Source organism: Aedes albopictus, chromosome 2, assembly GCF_035046485.1.
Source record: "Aedes albopictus strain Foshan chromosome 2, AalbF5, whole genome shotgun sequence".
Lineage (NCBI taxonomy): Eukaryota > Metazoa > Arthropoda > Insecta > Diptera > Culicidae > Aedes > Aedes albopictus.
The window spans coordinates 87736051-87761611 of NC_085137.1; the positions used below are offsets into that span (position 1 = coordinate 87736051).

A 25561-nucleotide genomic window follows, 5' to 3' on the forward strand; every position below is an offset into this window, starting at 1 on the left:
CATCCAAGAGTTCTCTCGGGTTGCTTCAGGAATCTCTTCTAAAATTTTCTTCAGAAACTCCTTTAACAATTCAGTGTGGGATTCCTTCCAGGAATTTCATGCGAGATTGCTCCCGTACTTCCTTCGGGGGCGTCCATAAATGACGTAGCTTTTTTCAAGCGATTTTTAACACCCCCCTCCCCCCTCGTAGCATTTCGTCACAAATTCGAAAACCCCCCCTATAAATGACGTAGCTTGTTAAACAACCCCCCCCCCCCCCTCAACAAAATTTTCATGTCAAAAAGCAAAAAAAAAAAAATCGAAACTTAGTTCGGATTTCAATTATAACTTGTATGTTTAACGAATATTATGAAAAAAAAAACAACAAAAGCAAGAAAACATTGTCGACTGCCAGATTCAGATCGCCGACATCAAGACCATAGGTGCAACCAGTGGAGGTTATCGCCAAAACTAATGACTCAATAAACCACCCATCGTTCTGCTTGATGCCCAAGAACAGGAAGTTGAAGCTCCCAATACAGTTAATCTGTATTGCGATCTGTAAACTGTAATCTGTTAGGAATATCAAATTGGTTTTGTTGGCAATAAATGCACCATGATATTTGAGGGACCCTGCATGAGTTTCTTCTAAAATTCTTTTAGCAGTTGATTCTGGAATTCCTCAAGAAGCTTCCTTTGGGATTCCCATTGTTGAGAATTTCTCCCTTTTCAATTTCTCCAGCACTTCCTTCAGAGATCCGGAATTCCTTCCGGAGTTTCTTCAAGATTCCACCAAAAGTTCCTTTTGAGATTTCTCCGGGAGTTTTTTAGGTTTTTTTTAAGTTTATCCATGGTTTCCTTCAGGAGTTCTTTCAAAGTTTTCTCCTCGTCTCTTCCACCAGCAGTTTCTTCGGACATCTCTTCAGGGATTTTAACCGGAATTACTTTTTAGATTCCATCAGATCTTCTTTCTGGGTTTCCTAACGAAGTTCCTTTCGGGATTCCTCCAGGAATTCACTCAGATATTCATTCCGAGACCTCTGCAAGAAACTCTTCCGGCATTCTGCACAACCCCTCCAGGAGTTGCTGCTGGGATTCCTCCAGGAGTTTTTTTTTCGGATTCCTTCAGGAATTCCTTCCTGGATTCTTCTGAGATTCCTCGAGAACATTCTTCTAGGATTTATCCACGATTTTTTTCCCGGGACTCCTCCGGGAACTTTTTCCGGTATCCCTCCATTCACTCCTTCCAGGATTCCTCCAGGATCTCTTAGAACTCCGCGAGGAATCCCGCGAGGAATACCGGATTCCTCCCATTTTTTCTTCCTTTCCTGTTGGTGAAATTAAGCCACTGTGTCCAATAAGATGAACTTTTGTGGCATTCCTCCCATAGTTCCTTCAGGAATTCCTCCAGGATTTCCTTCTTAGATTTCACCAGGGATTCTATCTGAATATCTTCCGGGATTACACAATGGTTTTTTTGGGATTCCTTCAGAAATTACTTCCGGGATTCCATCAAAAATTTCATCCGTGTTTTCTACAGAAATTGAACCAAGAGTTCCTTCTAAGACTCTACAAATAGCTCCTTCTGAGATTCTTCAAGGAGTTTATTCAAGATTTCTCCAAATGCTCCATCTGGAACTGCTCCAGGAACTCCTTACGGGATTTCTTTTTGAATGTGTCTATGATTTCTTTTCAAGATTCCTCCAAGAGTTCCTTCTGAAATTCTTCTGGAAGTTCCTTCAGGAATTCCTTCTGAGATTCCTCCAAATTCTTTTGTGAATGTTTCCAGAAGTTCTTTTTTTTCTGGAATTCCCAGTGGGAATTCCTGTGGAAATGTTATCCTTTTTCTGTTGGGGAAACCTAAAAAGAACACCATGAGAAATTCCTTACAAAGCTGCTAGAGAAGCTCCTTAAAAAATGTTGGAGGAATTTTTCGAGGAAGTCTTGTAGAAACTATATAAGGAACTCCTCAAATAATGTCATAATGCCAAAACTGAGATTTTTTACCTTTTGCAACCTCAGCGGTGTGCAGTGCCCTATAGCAAGCAGCAAACTATTGATTTTTTTTTCTAGAAACGCAATACAGCCATTGCACAATTATAGGTCACACACAATTATTAGTCACTTTTCACTTGAATAGATAAATACTTAATAATTGCAAGCTTTTGTTAGCTATTATTATTTTTTGTACATAAGTTGATTTGTTTTGTGTCACTATACGTATCGCACACGGGCTAATACATCAAAAAATACATATTTTCAATATTTTTTTGTTCGGTGCAAAACTAGCTGTCAAAGTAACGCTTCGATTGTGAATAACGGACAGTGCGTGCGCTGCTTTCGTAAGCTCTGTAAAAGCGAGATTTAGTGATTTTCATGTGCGAAATGGTATTGTCACCAGAACAAAGGTATAATTTACGATCTAAATGTAGAAATTCATGTGACTGCAGCTAATTAAAGCTTATTTCAGGCAAAATTTAAGTGACTCATTATTGTGCCAAGGAACACCGAAAATCATACAATTATGGGTCACTTTTTGTGCAGCATAATATTGACAGTTCTGCGTACATAGCCATTGCATACTTTTAGGCGTTTATCGGTGGTTATGTTGGAGAATTTGTCCCAATTTTGAAAAATTGATTTCAAATCGTGAAAACACGCTTCGTTAAGAGGTTTGAGACCAGTTTTGGATTCTACTATAGTTGATATATCGAGAATAAGTGATCATTCATTGAAAAAATAGACAAAACATTATTGTTGAGCCGATTTCTCTTGAGTGACCCATAATAGGCAGCAAATTGACCCATAATTGTTATACAGCCAATTTTGACCCATTATTGTGGTTTTCATTATTCACCAACATTTTAGTAATTTTCACCGCCTAAAGTGAATTTTACAAGCATATTTTTATTTAAAACAATAAAAAGGGGTTTCAAAGAAGAGAATATAAAATAAAAAAAAAAGAAAGTGTTGTTTTTGTATGAAAAACGATTCATATTATAAAATGGTTGTTCCTTGAGTGACCCATAATTGTGCAATGAGTGTACATTATTCTTTACGCACGATTTCAAAACCATTTTCTCAGATACAGTTGTTGCGTCTGATAGCTGCATGTGCTATTATTTGCTATTTACATTAACGTGAATGGAAAAAAATCATGCAAAATATTTCTTCTTTGATTTACTGGATACTGATACTTAATGCAATTAAAAATTCATTAATTACGAAATACTTTTTTTCAATAGGCTTAGTAGAAAGCTACGTAGCATATCAACCCCTACCCCCCTATCGTCACACTTCGTCACAAAATCACAAACACCCCCCTCCCCCCTAAAAAGCTACGTCATTTATGGACGACCCCTTCTGGGATTTCTTCAGGAATTCTTTCTGAGATCTCCAGATATCTTTTTTCAGTATTCCTCTAAAAACGTCTACAGGATTCTTCCAGGAGCTCCTCCCGAGATTCCTTTAGTAACTCCTTCTGGGATTACTCAAGAATTCCAGGTTTCTATTCAGGAACTCCTTCGGGGACGCGGGGTTTCAGAGGAGTTTCAAGGTAATTCGGGGTTTCAGGTGAGATCTGAGATATATCCCCTGGAACGCCCTTGAAACCCCATAGAAAGGCCTGGGAAGCTGCTGAAACCCCCTGAAATCAATTGGAATACATCCGATTCTTTTTTTGCACGGAGTATGCGTACCGTGCCAAAAAAGTTTTTGTTGCAAAATTCGAAAAACCGTGCAAAAAAGTAACATGATTTCTCGACGAATCAAGCAAAAATAAAAGTTTAAAATTTTTGTTTTGTATGCATTTTTTTTTGCACGGCCGTGTAAATCAAGAATTGGGTGTACCCTGTAACGTCCCTGAAACAGCAAGGAACGCTCCTAAAATGCCCTGAAACACTCCTGGGTCGCCTTTGGGACCCTTTGAAACCCCTTGGAGCATCCTTAAAACTGACTGAAACGCTCCTGAAGCCCCTCGAAACCCCTTGAAACGCTCAGCAAAGCCCATGAAACTTGCTGAAATAACCTGCATCGTTCCTGAAACCCAATGAAACCGCCTGGGACACCCTTGGAACGCCATTGGGATCCCCTGAAATCCTCTGAAACACCCCTGGAACTACCTAAAACGTAACTTAAACCACTGGAACACCCTGGAACGTCCCTAAAACCCCATAGAACGCCACCGAAATCTCTTGGGATACTCCTGAAACGCCCCTAGGATCTCCTGAAACCCCTAAAATACACCTGGAACTTTCTGCAATGCCCCTTAAATCACCTGAAAACCCCTGGATCGCTTATGAAATGCTCTGAAACTAGCTGAAAACTCCCGAAATTCCATGGAACGCCCCTAAAGCCCCTGAAAACCCTTGAAGGCCTACGGAACGCTCCTGAAACCCCTTGATATACTTCTGAAACGCCCCTGGGACTATTAGAAACACCCCTGGCAGGCCCCTGAAACCGCATTACCCTCTGAAACCCCCCGATACCGTATGGAGCGCTCATGAAACCTCCTAAGGCAGCATCCATTTATTACGTAATGCTAAAATCGTCAATTTTTAATCCCCCCTCCCCCTCCGTAACGCTTTTTGTATGAAAATCCTGAAATTTTTGTATGGACCGTAACGCTCGGCAATACTCCCCCCCCCCTCCCCCTAGAGCGTTACGAAATTTGTGGACGGCGCCTAAAGCCCTGTGGGGCCTTCTTGGAATGCCCGTAGCACCCCCTCAAACCCCCCGGATCATACCTGCTTGCCCAAGTAACAATCAGCATGCCATGAAGATTTATTCATGTTTTATCCTGGTGTTATACGAGCATGTGAAAAAAGCTAGTTGTTCTATACTAGTTTTATGTGGTAGTTTTTAATTTGCACCTTTGGCATTCCATAAAACTATCATATAACTTCTGCTATAAACATCGTCATTTGAAGACTTGCAAGTGGTCATGAATTGGTTTTATCACTAATTATATGCCATTTCAATAAAACTTGCATTTGCGGTTGTTGTCGGAGAGATTTCTTTTTGTAAACAAATAAACAAAACTGTGAGGCATCGCTTATAACCAACAAAAGATTTTGTGGCCGTATCATAGACCAAGAAATGCTGTGATAAGACCGTTAGTTCTATCATAAGCTCAGTTATGACCACCTTTGGAGGGTTAGCCATATTGGAGAAATCATCAGGAACACAGAGTTTTATCAGAAAAATATGTTGCCTAGCAGGGATAATTTATGTAAATACAGAAAAATCATTACTCAATTTTATGATTTCACGTACAGCGCTTAAGATCAAACTTAACGATTCAACACGTTTCCGTCATATTATTTTCAGAAAAATTACATAATGTTTTTGGAACTCCGCTATGTTGAAAAAACATTTTTCACGCCCAATTCCACCGAGTATATTAAATGCATTTAACTTCCTATTAATGCACAGTTTGTGTGGCGCACTTTATTTTTTGTCATTATCACAGTCACATTCACCACCAATTTCCCGTGGCGTGTCTCCTAACACATATTAAATAGGAAATCAAATCTCAATTCCAGATCGGCATCTTTCCAATTCATGGCTGGATAAACAACCAAGCATAATTTATTCTGACGATCGAATATTGATAGTGAAAAATAATCAAAACAAATATTTGACAAGTCAGAATATGGTTTTATTTAGAAGGTTGATAAAACTATGATACAACCCGAAATCCTAAGCCAGTTTGCATACAAAATCCTGTAGATCATAATAAGGCTGGGCCAACTAGCCAGATCGTGGACTTTTGGAAGCATAAAGGAGCTCGAGAGTATTTTCAAGTCGGCATCAATGGTTATTTTCTTTTATCACACGTTCATCATCATCATGCATCCATGATCCAATAGTTGAACACATGTTGTATTTTTATTTCAATTATGCAGGAGCGCACCACCCAAGTAACAATTTTGATTTTATCGAATTTTTTAAGCGATTTAAAAACCCTAACCATAAATCCACATGCTGAAAGGGTCTGGACAATCACGGAGTGGCAACTACGAATTATGCGGATATTTATGTTTATGTTCATGCTCATGCTATCTAGACGAACATGTGGAAAGTGTGTAACGAATAAAGCGAATTTCTGCTTTCCTTGTTCCTCTCAGGCGTATTCCCAACTATTCAAATAGTCTTTTGTCAGTAACAAGTAGAGCAGACTGTCTTATTGAACAATAAGTGATAAGTGATAAGTTTTAATGAATAAATTGAAATACCCCTTTTATGCATTTTTAATTTGTGCACCTTTTTATGCGCTCTCAGGGAGTTCCAGGGGGCTTCAGAGGGTCTCAGGGGCGCTTTAAGGGATCTGAGGGGTTCCCAAGGGGTTTCATAGCGGTACATGGTGTTCTCAGGGGCGTTTCCGGGGGTCTCAACCCAAGTAACATTTTTAGTCAAATAAACTAGAAAAGGTTCTTAGAGCCATAATAAAATCTAAATAAAAAATATTATGCAACTATAATAAGGTATTTTGATGGCTATCGAAACCTCTACAAAAATGATTGGTCAGCATAATGTTACTTGGGAAGGAGTCTCAGGGGTTTTCAGGGAACTTAGGGGCGCTTCAGGGTGTCTCAGATTACAGAGGAGCTCCAGAGAATCTCAGGGGCATATTAGGTGACCTCAAGGGGTTCCAGAGGCAGCATCTAATGGTACCAGAGGCGTTTCTTGGAAGACTATTTTGATAACTTGTTTTGTAAGTTTCAATAACAACTCAACCTTCCTTTTGCATCACGTCGGGAACAGCTCGCTGACGTAGTGTACTGTTTGGGCCAAAAATTACCCTAATGCCAAAAGAGGGTTAATAACAGTAAATTCGAAAAATATTTCAATAACAAATTCTGACATTTATAAATGGTTGATAATAATCCAAGAGCTAAATTTGTATTGATATTAAATTAATAACTGAGTTAGATATAAAACAACGTAAGTAATAAAACTAGCATTGGTAACATATTTATAATATTTTTAGGTTTTATATAAAATTATGATCTTGATCTCACAAACGCGCTAATAACACTTTCATCACTCTGACGTAAGAGGTGTTTGTAAATCGCCGAAAAATCTTATATTGAGTGTTGTTCAGTTCATGCTAAGAGAAATTAAACTGATTCACTAAAATGCAGGGTATTTAACCCTCTAATACCCAAATTTTTGATTTTGATCTAAATATCATTTTTCGTCATCTTAAATCGATTTAAACATGTTTTGGAAGATGATTCTTTTTAATTCTCGATTTTGTGAATTTCAGTTTTTGATTTTTCTAATTTTTATTTTTGAACATCCCCACACTTTTATATTTTTCCTGGAAGCCAATTTGGGGTACGGATTTTTTGAGATGAAAACATTTTGAGATTTTATGATTATTGTTGAAATATTATTATTTTAAATTTTTTTCACAGAAAATTTTATTTTCCGTGTAATTTTATGGAAAATAATTTTAGAGTGTATTCGATTCCCTTAAACTATTAAACAAGGATTGTATGATTTGGGAAAAATTTAAAATATGTTAATTGTAGGTGACTTAAACATCATTTTTTGAATGATTTTAAAAAAATGTAAATACGCTTTAAAATACACCAAAAACCATTTTTAGATATACAGAACAGTCCTAAATATTTGCCAAAAATATAAAAAAAAAAAATATTTTCCACGACACAAAAATTACAAAAATGCTCAAACTATACCCCGTCTAAAGGCGGGATTGGGTATTAGAGGGTTAAATTTGAATAATTTCTATTTAGGGTAGCGAGCCACTTGGGCAGTGGCCGGTATTTTGGGCTATATATGAGTGAATTCCAAACCAATTGACTTGAAATTTTGATCACAGCTAGATACTATATGTATTTCACCACGTTCCAAAAATTGTGCCAATTGGTTTAAAATTGGCTAAGTTATACCAGAAAAGTGCCTAAAGTAGGAGCCCTACCAAGATGGTTCCACTTTCCTATTTATACAACGTGAGTTTTGATTTCTAGCTGTAATCAAAAAACTTCTCAACATTTATTGTTTTTGGAAAGTTTTGGTCGTTAATAGCAGTTCAACGACTTTAATTTTAATAATTTTCAGCTTCAGTGCTGAATATTTTTGAGGATGTTCAACAGTTGTATGTGGTTTAACTGACCGTTTTGCGATGTTGGAAATATTTCGCAGACTGTTGTACTTTTTCATGGAACTTTGTGTAAATTCCTCCGAGGATTTCCCGTGAATTCAAGAAATCCATCGAAAATTTCTTCAGGAATCTTCGAGGATTCCTTCGAAAAAATTACTTGCATTTGTCCAGAATTACTTTAATGAAACCTACAAGTGATTTTTGCAAGATTATTATCTAAAATTCATCCATCGATTTCTCAAAAAGGTATAGCAGAAATACCTTCTATGTTTTCTCCAGATATTTCTCCGAGCATTTTTCAGAAATATATCCAACAATTCTCCCAGAAAATCGTCGTTGGATTTCTTAAAAAAAATCTTTGAGGAAACTGTCACATTTTTTTTTCATGAATCACCCGAATAATCTCCCTGAAGTTTCTCCGAGAGTTCTACCACGGAATCTTTCACTTCCTTCGCTTCCTTCAGAATTCTGCATAGAAGTCCACCAAGAAATTCTTGTAGTTATTACAGTATTAGTTGTACAGAAATTCATCCTAAGATGTCTAAGACCCATCTTAAGATTTCTTCGAGGATTTCACCATGCGCGTAATTACAGCCCATTTAGCCCCTCTGCTTCAATGTCGTGCGCACTTGTTGTGCACTACAGCCAGCGTGCACGATTTCGGAGCTGGGAGGACAAATCGCTGTAGTTATGCACATGGATTTCACGATGAGTTCTTCCGGAGCATTTTCCAGGATTTTTTCATCCAAGAGTTCCAACAATTGTTCAGATAATTTATTTTAAATTTTCTACGAAGATTACACCAGGAGTTTTTTTTGGATGCTTCCCCAATAATTAGGCCGAGGATTCCTCCAGAACTTCCTATCGTTTTCCGAAGATTAGTTTAGAAATCCTTAAGGTATTCATTCATAAATTTGCTTCGTAACTGAATACAAAAATGGATCAAAAATCATGTCATAAATGTTGAAAAGTTTGTTTTGTCTGTATTAACGAGATTTTCAACCCCAGGCTAGTTCATCTCGGGACCCACGCTTTACTTCCGAAGGAAGAACTCACATTATGTGAGTCGGGAGTGCGATTCGATCCCAGGTTCTAACCACCTCACCAGGTCCACTTCGCATGTTGAAAAGTTTACAAAACACTTAGCTGAGAAGCCGACACTGTCTCTGTTATGATGTAATGCCAAAAAGAATAAGAAGAAGAACTGACGTGAAACATGCACGCATGTGCTCCCAATCATGGAAAACAACGTGAACAACGTAAATCTCGAATAATGTAATTTTGATTTCAAAAGTTGTGACAATAATAACAAAACTTGTACTTCAACTATGTTTAGTGTACATAAGTAACTTAACTGTTTAAATATGTGTTACACTCAATACATGGCTTATAAAATACAAACCTATGCTTATCTAAGCCATAGCAATTTGGGTTGGCTTAACACCTTTGTGAACATATAAATAAGTGGAAGTGCAAATCAATGAAATAAAACATAATTAATTGGTACAAGTAACAGTAAAATTGTCAATTTGGTGTCCATAGCTTCAGATACATCAGATACATCAAATCAAAATAAACAGGATTTTCAATTAAAGTTATTTGTTAAGTTATCCACTACATTTCACTGTCGAGTTGTTATATCAAAATTCAATGACGCAAACGTATCCAGATAGCCATCCCGATCAGAAAGGCATAACAAAAATGTAACAGAATTATATCAGTGGTTGATAGATATATCAACGTTTGTTATATTTAGATATATTTGACAAAAATGATTTGAAAACCTGATTTAATTATATCAGAATTATAACAAGGTCAGTTATAATACAAAAAAAAATATTTTGATCATCTTTATATGAACATTATAACAAACTTAGTTATAGTTTTGAAAATGCAGTTTATGTCAAATGAATATTTTACATGTGGTGTTTGGTACGCAATTACGCCGCTGTGTGGTGCTACAGCGCTTGTGAAATACAGGATTTTTGACAAGTTCGAATCATGATCCAGACCTTTAAGAAAATTCAGGTTATTCATTAAATTTATTTATTTACATACTTGTATTTGGTCGGCGTTAAGTCAGAGAGGACCATGTGTCTTTAACCATATTTCTAGAAAAACGACTTTAAAGTTTGCAACTCTATAAGTTTTGAGTTTTTCAACAAATGTTCTTGAATTTTTGCCATAAACCTTAATAACTATTCATAAAAGCATCGCTCTGTATTGATCGTGAAAACATGTAAAATAAAGCTTGAAACCGAGAAATTGCTAAGTAATTGATTGTACTTAGTCCGGTCTGAGTGAACGATTTTTAGAAAATCTACAACCAACTACAGTTTGCACTCAAGTTTTCACATATTAGATGCAAAAATGATGCACAAGTAGGACAACAGTTAATAGGAGTGGTAGGGTGACGAAGGGTATTATCGGCAGGTTTGTTCACTTCGTCATGGGGGGTTTTTGTGGGCCGAATTGCCTGAAATTTGGGCATATAACTCAGCTTGGTTGGGAAGGATTTGAGGCCAACTTTGAGACCTACAGGTTTCAAAAAACTACCCATGACGAAGAGAACAAAACGGCCGAAAATGCGTAAGTTCCCCTATATAATGTGAGCAGGAAGTTTGAAATTTGATGTTCCTGTCATTACCCTGATGATTACCATATTCAATTTTTATTTTCAGTCAGAGTGGACCAAGTACAACAGTTCAATATCACGAAGGGTAGTCAATTATTGAGCTATTTAAGAGTTCTTAACTTGAACATTTAATAGCCAACAACTTTAGATTCATGGTTATCCCTTATTGGAAGTTCAAAATCGATTTTTCGATTATCTAGGTTCAAATTCACTAACACAAATTGGAATTCAAACCTTAAATAAACAAATGCAATATTTTTGACATGTTTGAATCATGATCCAAACTTTTAAGAAAGCTCAGATGGATATTGTTGCGCTAATATTCACTGTACTCCACATGATTAATAGAATGCAGTGAATATATTTTCATGGTCGATGTTTTGATTTACAGCGAGAAAACTGCTTTTTATTTTCCGATAAATGATGACGGATGCTTAAGCCTTAAGATCATCAGTATCTTAGTGATGATTTTAGGTCCTTAGGGCGCTGTCCATAAACTACGTAGACTCAATTTTGGCAATCTCAGAACCCCCCCCCCCCCTCGTACACTTTCGTCCATACAATATTTTCGAAATTTGTAAGGACCGTAGACTTTGGCCAGACCCCCCCGTCCCCCCCTCAGAGTCTACGTAGTTTATGGACAGCCCCTAGCGAATGATTCTATATTCACACTTAAAACAGAATGCCGAGATCGGCTGTACAAATCTCGGTTAAAGTTCATTTGCTGAATCTCGGCTAAACATTTGACGTTTGAAGTTTGATGCCAGCGGCACCCATGGGTGCTATGAATAAAATTGATTTTTTGCCTATACTTCAGTTAAAATTAGGTTGCCGAGCAATCGGCTGTGCGGATCTCGGCAAAAAAATGAAAATTAGCCGAGCTCAACTAAGTATGTAGCATCGCACAGCAACGTAGTTAAAAAAAAAATAAGAAATGAGTATCCCAGCAGTTGTCATTGTAGGTGAGCCACACAGAGTATCTAGTAAAATTTAATGCCCAACGTATGCAATGATTTAACCCTCCTAATATGTTAGGCTTTTGCACCACGAAGGCGTAGCGTACGTTCAGCGTGCTTGTCTGGATCATATTGACCCCACCTTCCTACTAGGGTTAATGCAACTCTCAAACGGTCACATGAAGCTATGATAAGTGAGGCAACAAAATCGATATGAAAAAGAGACTTTCATTGATACTGTTAAGTAAGTTTTAAGTTTCACAATCCTCCATAGGTTTTGCAGTTTGTAGTCCCATTCAAGATTATTTTAATAAATTAATTAAAATAATTATCATTGTTATTGAATTAACATGATACAACTGAAACAATTAGTCGCCTGCAAAAGAAAATCACCTTAGTTTTTGAAGAATTGATTAATAACAAAATAATTTGTAGAGCTTTGAAATTTATATCTAACTAGCTGTCCCGGCAAACTTTGTCTTGCCAGTCTTGTTGTGATTGAACAACTGTTGAAGTCATCTCAGCAACGCACTCTAGATTGATTTCACTTCGATCACGCCAAATTCCTTACCGGTTCATCAAAAATCAGTATTTTCTCAATTTTAATATTTTTATAAGGATTTTCGTAACTTTTTCTGAATATAAACACAGCCACCATGAATACGAATCTAACCGTGCAAGAGTCATGTTGATCGGTTCATCCGTTTGTGAGTTTTGTTGCCTCAAAGGAACTGCAAACTCATTTTTATATATATAGATTTGGTCACGCCATGTCGTAAGTCACGTTTCATTGCCATGCAATTAACGTCCATATTAATTCAGTAGAAATACAGCTTCTTATTATCTGCAAACATGTGGTGTGGATATTACATACTCAAAGATGAAGGAAGGTCGTTGATAAATAAGGCTAACATCAATGGTCCTGAAACCGATCCTTGTGGCACGCCCGAAAGAGTACCGATCGGGCTTCAATGATTTCCTTTACCTTCCACAATTTTAAAGCGGTTATTCAAATAGGATTTACTCAATGAAACAGAACCTCAACTGAAAACAAATAGATATGATAATCTGTGCAGTAGTTCAAAATGAGAAACACTGTTGAAAGCTTTTAAAAAAACAATCAATAGCAGAAGGCTATTTCTTTTTTACCGATGTGTTGATGGACATCGTCATGCATCTTGAGCAAATGCTGAACACGTGCTTTCAACTAGTGGGGGAATTTCTTATTTAAACTATTTTTGCTGAAAATAAAAACATTATATGATATCACGAGGCAAAGCATACGCCACAGAATTGCTTTAGTATGCAAATCTTGTACCATGTAATGTTGAAATTGTGCTTTAAGTACTGCATTTTTTTTATTTTACAAGCCATCTAAATCTGACAATCTCCAGAAATGCACACTAACGCCACGATGCGATGAAATTTTAAACCACCAGACTGCAGCATAACTTTGCCCTATGTAGGAACTTCCTTGATTATTATTTAATAACACATGTCGAAATGTTCTGATTTAATTGCTCGCTAGCACCAAGAGAAAAATTGAAATTGTGAAATTGTATACCACTCTTTTCACTGTTTAGCCATTAACTATCTCTACAACTTTGATGAAGATACGACATTTATTTCTAGTCTGAATCATGAGATAAAGCATGCCAAAATGCAGAGCAAATTATTGAGTTACAATTATAATCAAATTATATCTACTTTTGTTATTATATCCTAAGATGACGTAATTGCGATCTGTATCAAGAACACTTTTATGTGACGTCATATTTTCTCTCCCCTGTACGTTGGACGAATGAGTCTATTTATAGACCAGCCGCCAAAACGAAGAACCACTTGATCATATACCGCCTTTCACTTCAAGTGCTGCAATGGTCTCATTGATAAAGGCGCCGGATTGCAGTTAAAGGCTGGCGTCCTTGGTTCGATTCCCGTCTGGGTGAGGGTTTTTTATATACTACGTAGGGCAAGTTTTATATACAAAAAACTTTTCGCTAAAAATAAATAACACTCTTAATAAAAATTACCCAAAAAATGAGTTAAAATTTACCCAACTCAATTTTTACCCAATATATTTATATCTAATTTATAACAACATGTGTTATAACTTTTTGATCATTCCAATATTTATTATATCTCACGTTGTTATAAATTTGATAAAATTGTATCAACACCTGTTATAATTATGTAATGGCTAGAGCATTTTTAGTTATATTTTTAGTTATTTTAACACCTAACCGGCGAATTTTATAACTCATTCTGTTATGAAAAATCTTTGAAATAAATAACTCAATCGGTTATAATTTTGTTATGCCTTTCTGATCGGGATGGTACCATCATCTGATTGCAGTACAGTACTGAAACAGGTTGAAGGAAAGAAATAAATCAGATTTAATTAAGAGCTCATAGCCGAGCAAAATCAAAATAGACAGGTATGATGAGAATGCTATCGCATTGCAATGCATTGTAGTGATATTCATTTGTATGAGTCGAACCTCATGTGGTTCCTGTACGAAGTGACCACATTAGCTAAAATTAATACCATTTATTCGATTATGCAGATTCATACTAGGTACAGATGTTAATGTTAAATTTACTGGTGCGAAGCCGCCTCCATAAGCGCCAGAAGAAAAGAATTGAAATTCAAAATTTATGATTGTAATTGACTGATACAACAAAACAACATTTGATCCCATTTCGCCGAACAACTCCAAGCTCCATCCAGACTCCAGAGCCTCCCACACTCCATGTTGCTGCACCTGAAACTAACTGGACCCAGATGTTTTGCAGTCATCGGCATCACATCATCCCCCTTATTTACTCCCATTCACACCTGGCTCAGTCCGACTCGACAAACGCCTCCAGGGCCAAAAAGTAGCAACACCTCAGCGGCTTCAATGGGAAGTGCGCCGCGCCGCCCGAGAGCACGCACAATAATCCAAAGCGGCTGGTTGGCTGGCTGGCTGGTTGGATGATGATGGTGGTGGGCTGGTTGGTTGGGTTGGATCTGGATGGTGATGATGCGAGCGAAGAGTAAAAGTAACCCACTTTTGGTTGGTCCGTCGATTTGTATACACTTTTCCCTCCGGAGGCCTTCGGCGAGTGGCGAGCTTGCACTGTCGGGGTAGAGGGCTCTCGAATGGTAGCCTGTCGGGTGCATCCATAAAATACGCGATGGCCCCGGGTATTTTTATAATCAAATAGACTAGAAGAGGTTCTTAGAACCATCATAAAACCAAAATAAAAGGTATTGGGTTTTATGACGGTTCTGAAAACCTCTACAAGACTAATTTGCCATCAAAATGTCAATTGGAATATGCTGTGCTCTAGGTAATGGAATGCATCCAGGTGCTCCTAGCGACCATTTCAAGCCCAACAAGTTTGGTATACAACCCAATGGCATGTTTTTGGTTTTATGATAGTTCTAAGAACCTCTTAGAATCTATTTCACACAAAAGTAATTGTTTGGAATATACAAAAAACATAAATTGAAATGTCTCATGTATTTCAACTGTACTAAAAACATATTACCCAGTAAAATGCACTAACGCCCATTTATCTGCACTCCTTCGCTCACTCAAGTTTCCTTCTTTCTCTCTGTTTACGTTCCAGGTTTCGTTCCGGGGCCCCGAGGCCGCAGATAAACAAGTTGCTGCCGCACCATACTAATCCTCTTGTGAAACAGTGTTACCACTTGCTAGGGCAACGCAACGGTTTGAATAAAAAGATGTGCTTTAATCATTCAAAATTTGGTGAAAAAGTGTGAGCTTACTCTGTTGTAGTATAGAAGTGATTTTTTACGCCGAAAAAAAAATCAACAATCATTGGCATACAAAGTAGTTGGTGAAAAGAGCTGCCCAACCGAAGTCGGCTTAGAGAGTTAATAGATGCACAAACGAGCCCAAAATAGGAAAGTTCCGGCGTGATACAAAACGTGAAGAAAATTAACCGTAAACTCGCGTAAGCGCCAGGTTAGCCGTCACAACGGAAAGCAAGTAGACCCCTTGGTGGATTGATCGTCGTTTGAGTGTCTTTAGTGTCATCGTGGTGAAGAATCAAGAATTGGATATTCATTCGGGTGAGACTGTGCGGTAAGGTGCCTCCGACAGCAGCGTGAGGAAGGAAGACATTGAAGACAGTGTCCCCGGATGCCGCAGAATACTCCGTCGTCAAACCGCCAAACCTGTGCTAACTGTAAGTACATGAAATACTGTATGGTGGAGGGAAATCGGTACTGCGTACCTCTTTGTTTGTAATTACAAACTCTTATTCATGGAATAGTTCCAGCGCCAAAATAAATAAAACGATTGAATTGCGATAGCAATCATAAGTCAATCTTGCCTACCGTTAAAAAAGTTGTCGAATTTCGTGCCCGGCAGATGAATGGAAATTACAATTCCTACCACACCGATCAATGTGTCCCCATCGTACGGTACTCAAAGTACCGAAAATCTCCCCGACCAAGGGGCCGCGGGGCCTGGGTCAACACCAGGAAAACGATGCGAACCAAGTACCGGCTGCTTGTTTTTACACTGTTTTGCCATTTCTTGTCGGCAGGGGGGCTTAGCGGCCCACCAGTACCACCATATTACCTGCTGTTGCTGCTGCTGCTGCTGCCATACAATAAGATGTAATGCAGGCTGTGAAGAAGCACCTCGTGGTTTTCAAGTTTGCCGCACCGTACCAGCCAGCAGCAGAAACAACACAAACGTTGTTGGTTGGAATGCAAACAAATATAAATTCAGTTCAATTTTTTGGGGCCAAGTTTGACACAACACAACGATGCCACCGGCGTGCAGTGCCAGCAGCGCTGTTGGTCGCCTGATGGATGGTGCCGAAGGTAGTTGTTTTTAAATTAAATTAACGCCACAGGAAGTGCTTCGGAGGGTTTGGGGTTTTGTTGATCGTTGGCGCGGTTAGAAGTGTGGTCGAAATGGAATGTTAGTCACTGTTGTGGTTCGATGTCAGAAAAAGAGAAGTAATCATTCTCGCATTTTTCCAAAAACAATTTTCTTAATTACTTCTTACAGGTAGCCATAGAACTTTTTTTTATTTCTGTTTTTTGACTACTCTAAAAACTAACAAAATTAGTGTTCAAATGTTTGACGCGAGTAAAACCTTCGCAAGTGTGCACTAGAATCAGCACGCTTTAAATCGGCCACATATATAAATATTGTTGGGAGAAAATTAAACTTATACTGGAAAAACTTGTAATTAAAATGCACAAAATGTTGCTAATTGACAAATTGGGAGATAAAATTTATGCAAAAAAAAAAGATTTTGTGGTGGGATTCGAACCCACGACTCCGTATTCGCTAGACCCACGCTTCAACCAACTAAGTCACAGAACAAGAAACAATTATGCGGAATAGAAGGCCAAGTTGACTCCGAAGCCATACCGTGAACACTCCTTTTTCATAAACCCATCTCTCTTTCGGCTTAGATGCCAATCCACAACACACTCGCGTTTATGCCCGCTAACCACTAACTTTATAAAAACAATTCGCTTTCACTTGTAGTTAGTGGGTTAAAACGCGAGTGTGTTGTGGATTGGCATCAAAGCCGACAGAGAGATGGGTTTGCGGAAAAGGATTGTTCACGGTGTGGCTTCGGAGTCAATTTGGTTGGCTATTCCGCAGAATTGTTACTTGTTCTGCGGCTTAGTTGGTTAAAGCACCGATCTAGTGAAAACGGGATCGTGGGTTCTAATCCCACCAGAACGCGACTTTTTTTTCACAAATTTCATCTCTCAATTTGTCGATTAGCAACATGTCTAATTACATTTTATTCAGTATGTTTAGACATACCAGCAAATTTGGTAAAGGCTAGTAAAGGGCAAGATATATCATTGAATGATACTTATATTGGAATTTGAAAAAAAAATGAAAATTTGCTGTTTTAGTACAGTGTTGTGACTACGGAGTACATATGGCATTTCTAAGAAACCGTAACATATTTAGCTTTCTATTTTCGTTGAACACAAGAGTGACGCATACTACAGTTCCGTTACCTGGAACGACTTTTAGGAAATTTAAAAGATTTTTTACATGAAATTACACGGAACTTTTCGAAAACTACTTTTAGGTTTCCCAAAGAGTTTCATTCTGGGATTCCTTTAAGTTATCTAGTACCATTCCGCTTCGATGTAGGTTTTCCATTTTCCGAAGAAAACATTTCTGACATCCGGGAATTCATCAGGAGTTCTTTCTCTGAAAACCCCAGAGGCCCCTTTTTAAATTTCACTCCGTTAAAAGCAAAATCACATTTTTTTTCTGTAATTATTTCGGAAATGCATTATTGCTAGTGTTCCTTCTATGAGTTCTAAAAGAAGTCTTTTAAAGATTTCCCCAAAAATTCTTTTTGAATGTATTCCTTCCGCTCAAGAATTTTCTCCTTGATTATCTTCAGGGACACTGCTAGAAATTCCTTAGGGGATTCTTTTATTCAAATGTTTCGGTTTTTCTATAGAAAAAAGGTTCTCGCAGGATTTCCTTGAAATATTCTAGCAAGAATTCCCCCAAAGATGCTCCAGTATCCCTATAAAATGCATTCCTGCCCATGCATTTCTTTCAAAACTTCTCCAAGGACTCCTTCAGAGATTGTTTTCGTAACTTCTGTAGTCAGAAGTTCCTCAAGAAATCTTTCAAAATAATCATCGTGAAACTAGCCCACGAATATCCACAAAATTTCGATCAGAGATTTCAGCTATTATTTAGGAAAAACCTTGAAGGATTATTACGGAAGTTTGTGCATGTATTATTTTATGTTTACACATTTATGTGGGAAGTTCCCTCCGAGGAAAATTAGCAAAACTCTGCTAGAAGTTTCGCATACCCTGACAACCAGTAATCGTATAAGATGTTGCATAATATGATAAAGTGGAGGCCATATGCGTGCATGCCTCCATTTAGGCGCATGTAAAATGTTCGCATATCACCTCTACTTTAGCATGTTATGCAACATCTTATACGAACACTGGTTGACAGGGTGGGGTTCGTCAAGGCGTTCCTCCAAATATGTCTTCTAAAGATGCAATTCCAGGAAAAATATTGACTGAGATTCGGAGATTAGCTCGAAGACTCATTCTAGAATTCGTCTAGGTGTTTCCTTCAGAAATGCATAAATGCTTTCCAGATCTGTTTCAAGAATTAATGTTGGAGTTTCTCCAGAGTTTTCTGCAGTTCTAATTCTGTCAGGAAATTACTTAGTATTTTATCTTATCAGAAGTGCGAACCGAATTCTGCGAATTTCATCAGTGTTCTAGAAGTGGATCCCAGCGTTTTTTTTGTTTTTTTTTTTTTTAATTTTGCTTTAGACGGATTATGCTTTCACAAAGCTTTTCAGAACGGAAGCGATTAACACTTCTTATTCCTTGAAGAAGATGTAATAAACATCGAAACGTCGGATGAAGGAGAATATCTGGTCGTTTTTTAGCAATTGCGAATGCCAAGCCGAAAATCGTGCCAGGTTTCCAGATCCCTCAGTAGATAGCTACCTCCAAAACATCAGAGATCTCCAAGAATAAAATTCCATCAGAAATTCTTCCAGGGATCTCTCAGAAATTTATTGATATATTTACACAAGTACAGTTTCTTCAGAAATGTTGGCAGACATTTTTAAGAGATTCCCTCAAAAATTTCTCTACGCATACCTGCAGGAAGCCTTCCAAAAATATCTTTAACAATTTTTCCTTTAACCTTCCGTAACTCGCGCGGTTGACTACTTGCGTCAGCACCACACTAATGCTGAGTACGAAAAGCGAGATTTTTTCAACGTGTTGTGCAAAATACAACAGCGCGATCGCTCGAGGGTTAAACAACTTTTAGGGTTCCTCAACACGTTTTTTTTCTAACCATTAAAGAGGTATCTTAAGGAGTTTCTTCAGGTAGTTTCCCAGAAATTTTTGGTCATCGCTCTAGACAAAAAATTAAGAATTTCTTCTTGGAGTCTCCTAAGTTATAACAAGGAGTTTTTTAAGGAGTTTAATCAGACAATGATCCAGGAAATTAGGTTAGTGTCTTTATTAGAAAAAAAAAATCAGCCCGAAGCTGTTCCAGAAAGAACTTCCTTTATAGATGCTTTCCAGAATTCTTCCAGGTATTTTTGTGTTATTTCTTAAAGAACTTCTGAAAGCATTTCTACATGAAACTTTGAACCCCAGGAGATGTTTCCGACATATGTAGCCACAGGAGAAATTTCTAAAAAAAAAGTCGTGTAGGAATTTCTGCATAAATCCCAGTAGGAGTTTTCGATGGAATTCTTGGAGGAACACTTAGATTAATTTCCGAAAGAATCTCAGTAGGACTTTTTTGAAGAAATTGTTAGATGAATTTCTGTAAAATACCATGGAAGAATTTTTGAAGAAATCTCGCACTGTAATTCCTGAAGAAATCCTTTAAACTTTGAAGAAGCCTCTGAAGATATTTTTGAAAGAATCCCTTGACGGAGTATCAGAAGAAATCCAAGCGGCAATTTTGGAAAGAAAAAGGGATTCCTTCGGCCAATCGTCTAGGGATTTCTTTAGAATTTCCTTATGAGATTCTTTCAAGAATTCTTCCAAGCGTTGTTGTGTAATTTCTGGAAGAACTCCCGAAAGAATTTCTACATGAATTTTTGGAGAAACCTTGACTTAGAAACAGAAGCAATTTCTAAAAAAAGTCGTATGGGAATTTCTGCAGAGGAATTCCTCATGGAATTTTTGGATGAACCCGTAGATGAATTTCCGAAAGAACATCTGTGCTCTGTAGGACATTTTTGAAGAAATTGTAAGGAGAGTTTTTGGAAAACTCCATGAAATAGTTTCTATAAAACTTCATGAACAGCCACTTTCAAAATTGAACATTGAGGATGGAAAGCTACAACCAGGCCTCTTTCTTTTGGTTCTCTGTGCAATGTTGACTGTTCTGGCCAGTAACGGAGTAGCAACTACGAATTGTACGGTCATCTCATACTCATGTTCATACCCAACTCCATGAAAGAACTCTTGAAGAAATCCCGCACAGTAATTCTTGAAAAAAAAAATCCTTTCCACTCTGAGGAAGTCTGTGAAGATATTTTTGAGAGAATTCCTGACGGAATATCAGAAGAAATCCAAGCGGAAATTTTAAAGGAATCTCCAAAGGAAAATTCTCAGGATGTGCTTTCCAATGAATCCCTAAAGGAAAATCCGAAAAAAAAACCCTGGGAAATTTTTGGAGAAATTCCAGCAGGAAGTTTTAAAAAGCTTCTTGGAGAAATACCTGGAGAAAATCCTCGGAACAGCCTTGGGCGAAATTCCTAGGGAAGTTCATTAAGCAATCTTTGAAGAACATTCCTGTAGAAATGCTTTTTAAAAATCTTAATGAAGTATGCGGAAGATTTTATGAAGAAATCCGTCAAGAAATTTTTGAAGGAACTTTGAACTTTTGATTTTCTGATTGAATTGCTGATAGCATTTTTGAAAGCAATTTATGAATATATTTCTGAGGGAATTCCTGTACTAATACCTAAAAAAGAGAACACTTTGATAAGCTTCTGTAAAAATCCCTTGAAAATACTTTTGAGGTATTTCTAAATGAATATCTGTCGAAATTCCATCAAAATTTGTCAAAAAGAAAACATTTCTAAATAAATTCCTCAAAGAATCTAAGATTTTTTTAGAGTTATTCTGAAAGGTAATGCCGAAGAAACATCTGGGGAAACACACGGCAAAATATCAGGAAGAAATCCTGAAGGAACCTCTGTATGAAATCCAGGAGATATCTCTGGAGGAATTCATGATTTTCTGGATGACTCCTTGCAGAAGTTCACATTCTCCTATCGGAAAGAGACTTGTGTGAATTTTCATTGACATCATTAGAATAATTCCTGAGCAAATTTCTGGTGCACTTCCAGAAGAAACACCTGTATGAATTTCTGAATGAAATGAAAAAATGAAAGATTTTTTGAAGTAACCACTGGATGAGTTTATGAAAGCATTTTTGGAATGATTTCTGGATTCCTGTAGAAAATTGTGAAATGATTCCTGGAAAAATTATCGCAGGGTTTCTCAAACGAATCACATGGAGAACTTTTGAAAACAATACATAGTAGATTTCTTGATAGAAAACTTGGATAAATGCATGAAGGTATCGCATGAAGAATGTCTGAGGAAATCTCCAGGAAAATTTTTAAAGAATCCCTGGAAGACTTTCTGAAGAAAGCTTTGGATGAATTTCTGAAGATGTCTGCAGAAAATTTTCTAAAGAAATACTTGGAAAAATGTCTGAAGGAATTCTAAACTGATTGCCGAATGGCTGAAAATATTTCTGAAGAAATCCGAGGATGATTTGCTGAAAAAACTCTTGTACGGAATGTTGACAGAATTTATGGAAGAGGAAATCCATGGAAGCTTTTCTAGAGCAATTCTTGGAGAAATTTTTGGAGGATCTTTCAGAGTTACTTCCAAAAGAAATTCTAGAGCAATTACTCATAGTAAAATCAGAGCTATTTAGCCAAGGTTCTTCGATTCCAGCGCCACTTCACTAGTACATTTCCATGAATGAATTCCTGGACGAATCTCTGAAGGAACCACTTGAGTAATTTTTGAAGGAACTGCTGGAAAAACTTCTGAATCCATGCTGAAATTACTGAAATAATTCTAGTAATATTGAAGAAGTTTCTAAAGATATTTCCGAAAGTATCGCTGCAGAAATTTCAGAAATAAATTTAAAAAAAAACTGAAGAAAATTCCCAAAGAAGTCTAGAAAAAAAAAAACTAAAAAAAAACCTGAATGTTTCAAGAACCCATAGATAAACTTTCTAAAGAATATCCTGGAGAAATTGCCAAAAAAACACATTGAAACCCCTGGTGCTAAACCTAACAAAACCTCATGAGATATTTTTGGAAAAATATCCTGGAGAAATCTCCTAATAAAAACTCTTAACCATTTTTTCAATGATTTTGTGAAAGAACTTCTCTGTTATTTTCAGGATTTCTTGAATGATTTTTTAAAATAAATCTACGAGGAGTTTTCGAAGCAGTCCCTAAAAGAATCCCTGGGAGATTTTTTCAGGAGCTCGTGAAACATTTTTAAAATTGATCCTAGGATGTATTATAGCAAAGGTCAAGTTTTATTCAGTTCCTATAGAAAACTGAAACTCTAGATCTCACATTTTTTTCTGGAGGAATCCCTAGTGGAATTTCTGGAGAAATTGAAAGTTGCTGTGGGAATATCTGGTCCTTTTTGAAATCCTTGGCAGAATTTCCAAAGTAACCCCAATACAAAGGAACTTTTGAAACAATTTTTGAAAAACTCTGGAATAGTTTCTCGATGCATCGCTGAATTTTTATAAAGGAATCCCTGGGGAAATATCTGAATAAATGCCTAAAGAAATTTCGGAAAGAATCTCTGCACGAAGTTTTGAAAGAATTCCTGGATATTTTTTTCGGAAAGTTCAGAATTGCAACAAAAGCCGACCGAGCAGATAGCAGTACAAACCTACAAGGTCATGCTTCCTGTATGAATGAATAGAATTCGGAATAACAAGAAGTTTTTAAAAAGTTTCCATCATTAATCGAAAAATTATTTTTTACAAACTTCTTCAAATGAGAAGATTTGTACGTAAATACCATGTGTCATGAATGTCATGAATTCCATGTACCAACATGGCATAAAAATCACGAAGCGCAACTAAACCATTATTCAGTTTTATCTGATTTCCTCCATCAAAAAACACGGTTCTACAATTACCGCTCATATACCTGGACTCATCACAGAAACAACAGAAAACTAGCACTGCAAATCTAACTAATTCCCATACGAGCTCGGTTTACCGGTTATATCCGCACGTTAGACACCGTATCCACCGCCGAAGAGCCTAACTAACAAGTACCGTTTATTGTGTATACTTATTTTTCGGGAACGGCAATGCTATCTATAACCCACTAACTGACTGACTGCTTGCTCGCAGCTTTTTTGTCTATTTTCGCACGGTCTTCATCGCGTGTACAATGAATCAACAACACATGGTAGGTACGTATCGCAATCCCATTAAAACAGCTAGCTGACTGACCTGACTGACCGACAATCATGGGTTTGCTAAGCACCTGCTTAGAAGTTTGGAGATCGACCCCATCACACACACCCTTATGTAAGAGATACCGCTACTACCAGATGCGATCACTTGCTTGCAGTCATGTCGGTCACCGGAGTCGGGTTGTGGTGCCAATTCGGAAATGGATTACGGTGGGAATAGGGGTGACTCAGCAAGCATTCAGGTTCAATTAGGTTGATTAATTTGGTGAGTAACAGCTTCGTAAAAATATGAAATTACTTATTGTTCATTGCAATTGCAATCCCCGGCCTACTGGATGCAAGGCGTCTTAGTAGAGGTACCTTAAAATGGTGGCCTGACTGTTTGCGATAATTAGCGGGGCATCATGTTACTGTGTATCGTTCAAAAAGTCCTCCACAAAGTGATCCTTAACCGGATACAGGAAAAGATTGACGCAACTCTCCGACGGCAGCAAGGACGATCCTGTGTGGACCATATTGTCACGCTCCGTATCATTCTGGAGCAAATCAATGAATTCCGAGAGTTTCTCTACCTGATGTTCATTGATTACGAAAAAGCTTTCGACCGTCTCAATCACGGAAACGTGTGAGAAGCCCTCAGGCGCAAGGGTGTCCCTGAGAAAATCATCGGCCTCATTGAAGCACAGTACAGGGCATTTTCGTGCGGAGTACTGCACAGCGGTGTTTTGTCCGATCCCATCCGGGTCGTTGCTGGAGTGAGGCTATCACTATCACCGCTACACTTAGAATATTCTTTCGTTAAACCTCAACGAATATGCTTCGTAAAACCAGTTTTCGTAAATTGGAAGCAATTTGCGTAAAATGTACGGTCCATTCGTACCACCATGCTGAAACAGTACAAATGGAGTTGTATCATGTACGAAATCACGAATCCGACAGACGCTAAACTTGCTCATTCGTAGATTTTAGCTCCCGCTTTGTAGAATGAAACAAAATAAACAAATGTCAAACATTTTTTACTAACCATGCGTAAAAAGAACATTTCGCTTCGTAGAATGCAACAAAGCTTTGCAGTCATCACTGACTGCATATGACATGAGCATATGACGGTGCGTGTGCGAGAAGAGGAAAGGAAACATGCTCTCGGTGGAAAGTAAAAGTTATTTATAAACAGAACCAAAGTGGAAAGCGTTCTGGTTGTTTTCGGACGGCTTCAACAAGCGTCCACAGATGGGTGGCTAGCACTGGTAGGTATAAATCGGAAGATACGTGATTCGAAGCCTGTGATATCTAAGTGGATGAACGTGTGGTATTTTTTTAAAGCATGTTTAATGTTATTCCGACAAAAAAAGAGACAGAAAAACTTGTCGGAGCGATTTTATACGAAACGAGCTCATGCATATTACGAAGCTTTTCGTTGCAGAAAACAACGAATGGCATTTGTAAACATGACGACCGATTTCGTACAATGAAACAAAATTTATTTTCAGTGTACTGTTCCTCATCGTAATCGACGAGATCCTGGTAGGTGCGAATGACCGTGAACCAAACCGTGGATTGCTGTGGTAGCCCATTACCATGGAGCACCTAAATAACTTCGATTTGGCTGATGACGTTGCTCTCCTAGCTCAACGGCGCTCGGATATGCAGAGCAAGCTCGACGATCTTGCCAATCGCTCCTCAGTGGCAGGTCTTACCATCAACGTCAACAAGACCAAATCGTTGGATGTAAACACGGTTAGCCCTTCCAGCTTCACGGTAGCTGGGCAATCAGTGGAGAATATTGAAAGCTTCCAATATCTTGGTAGCCAAATGGCGGCACCAAGATCGACATAGGAGCACGGATCAAGAAGGCGGG

At 37.8% G+C, this 25561-nt stretch overlaps 1 protein-coding gene across 1 annotated transcript in view; it reads left to right on the forward strand.

Annotated features, from left to right (window-relative positions):
* Window positions 1–25561, forward strand: part of LOC109427662 (uncharacterized) — a 402590-nt gene that overhangs the window by 22632 nt on the left and 354397 nt on the right. Inside the window, exon 2 of the mRNA XM_062850046.1 lies at window positions 15320–15901. The gene's annotated coding sequence lies outside the window, so the exon portion shown is untranslated. The remainder of the gene's footprint in view (window positions 1–15319; window positions 15902–25561) is intronic.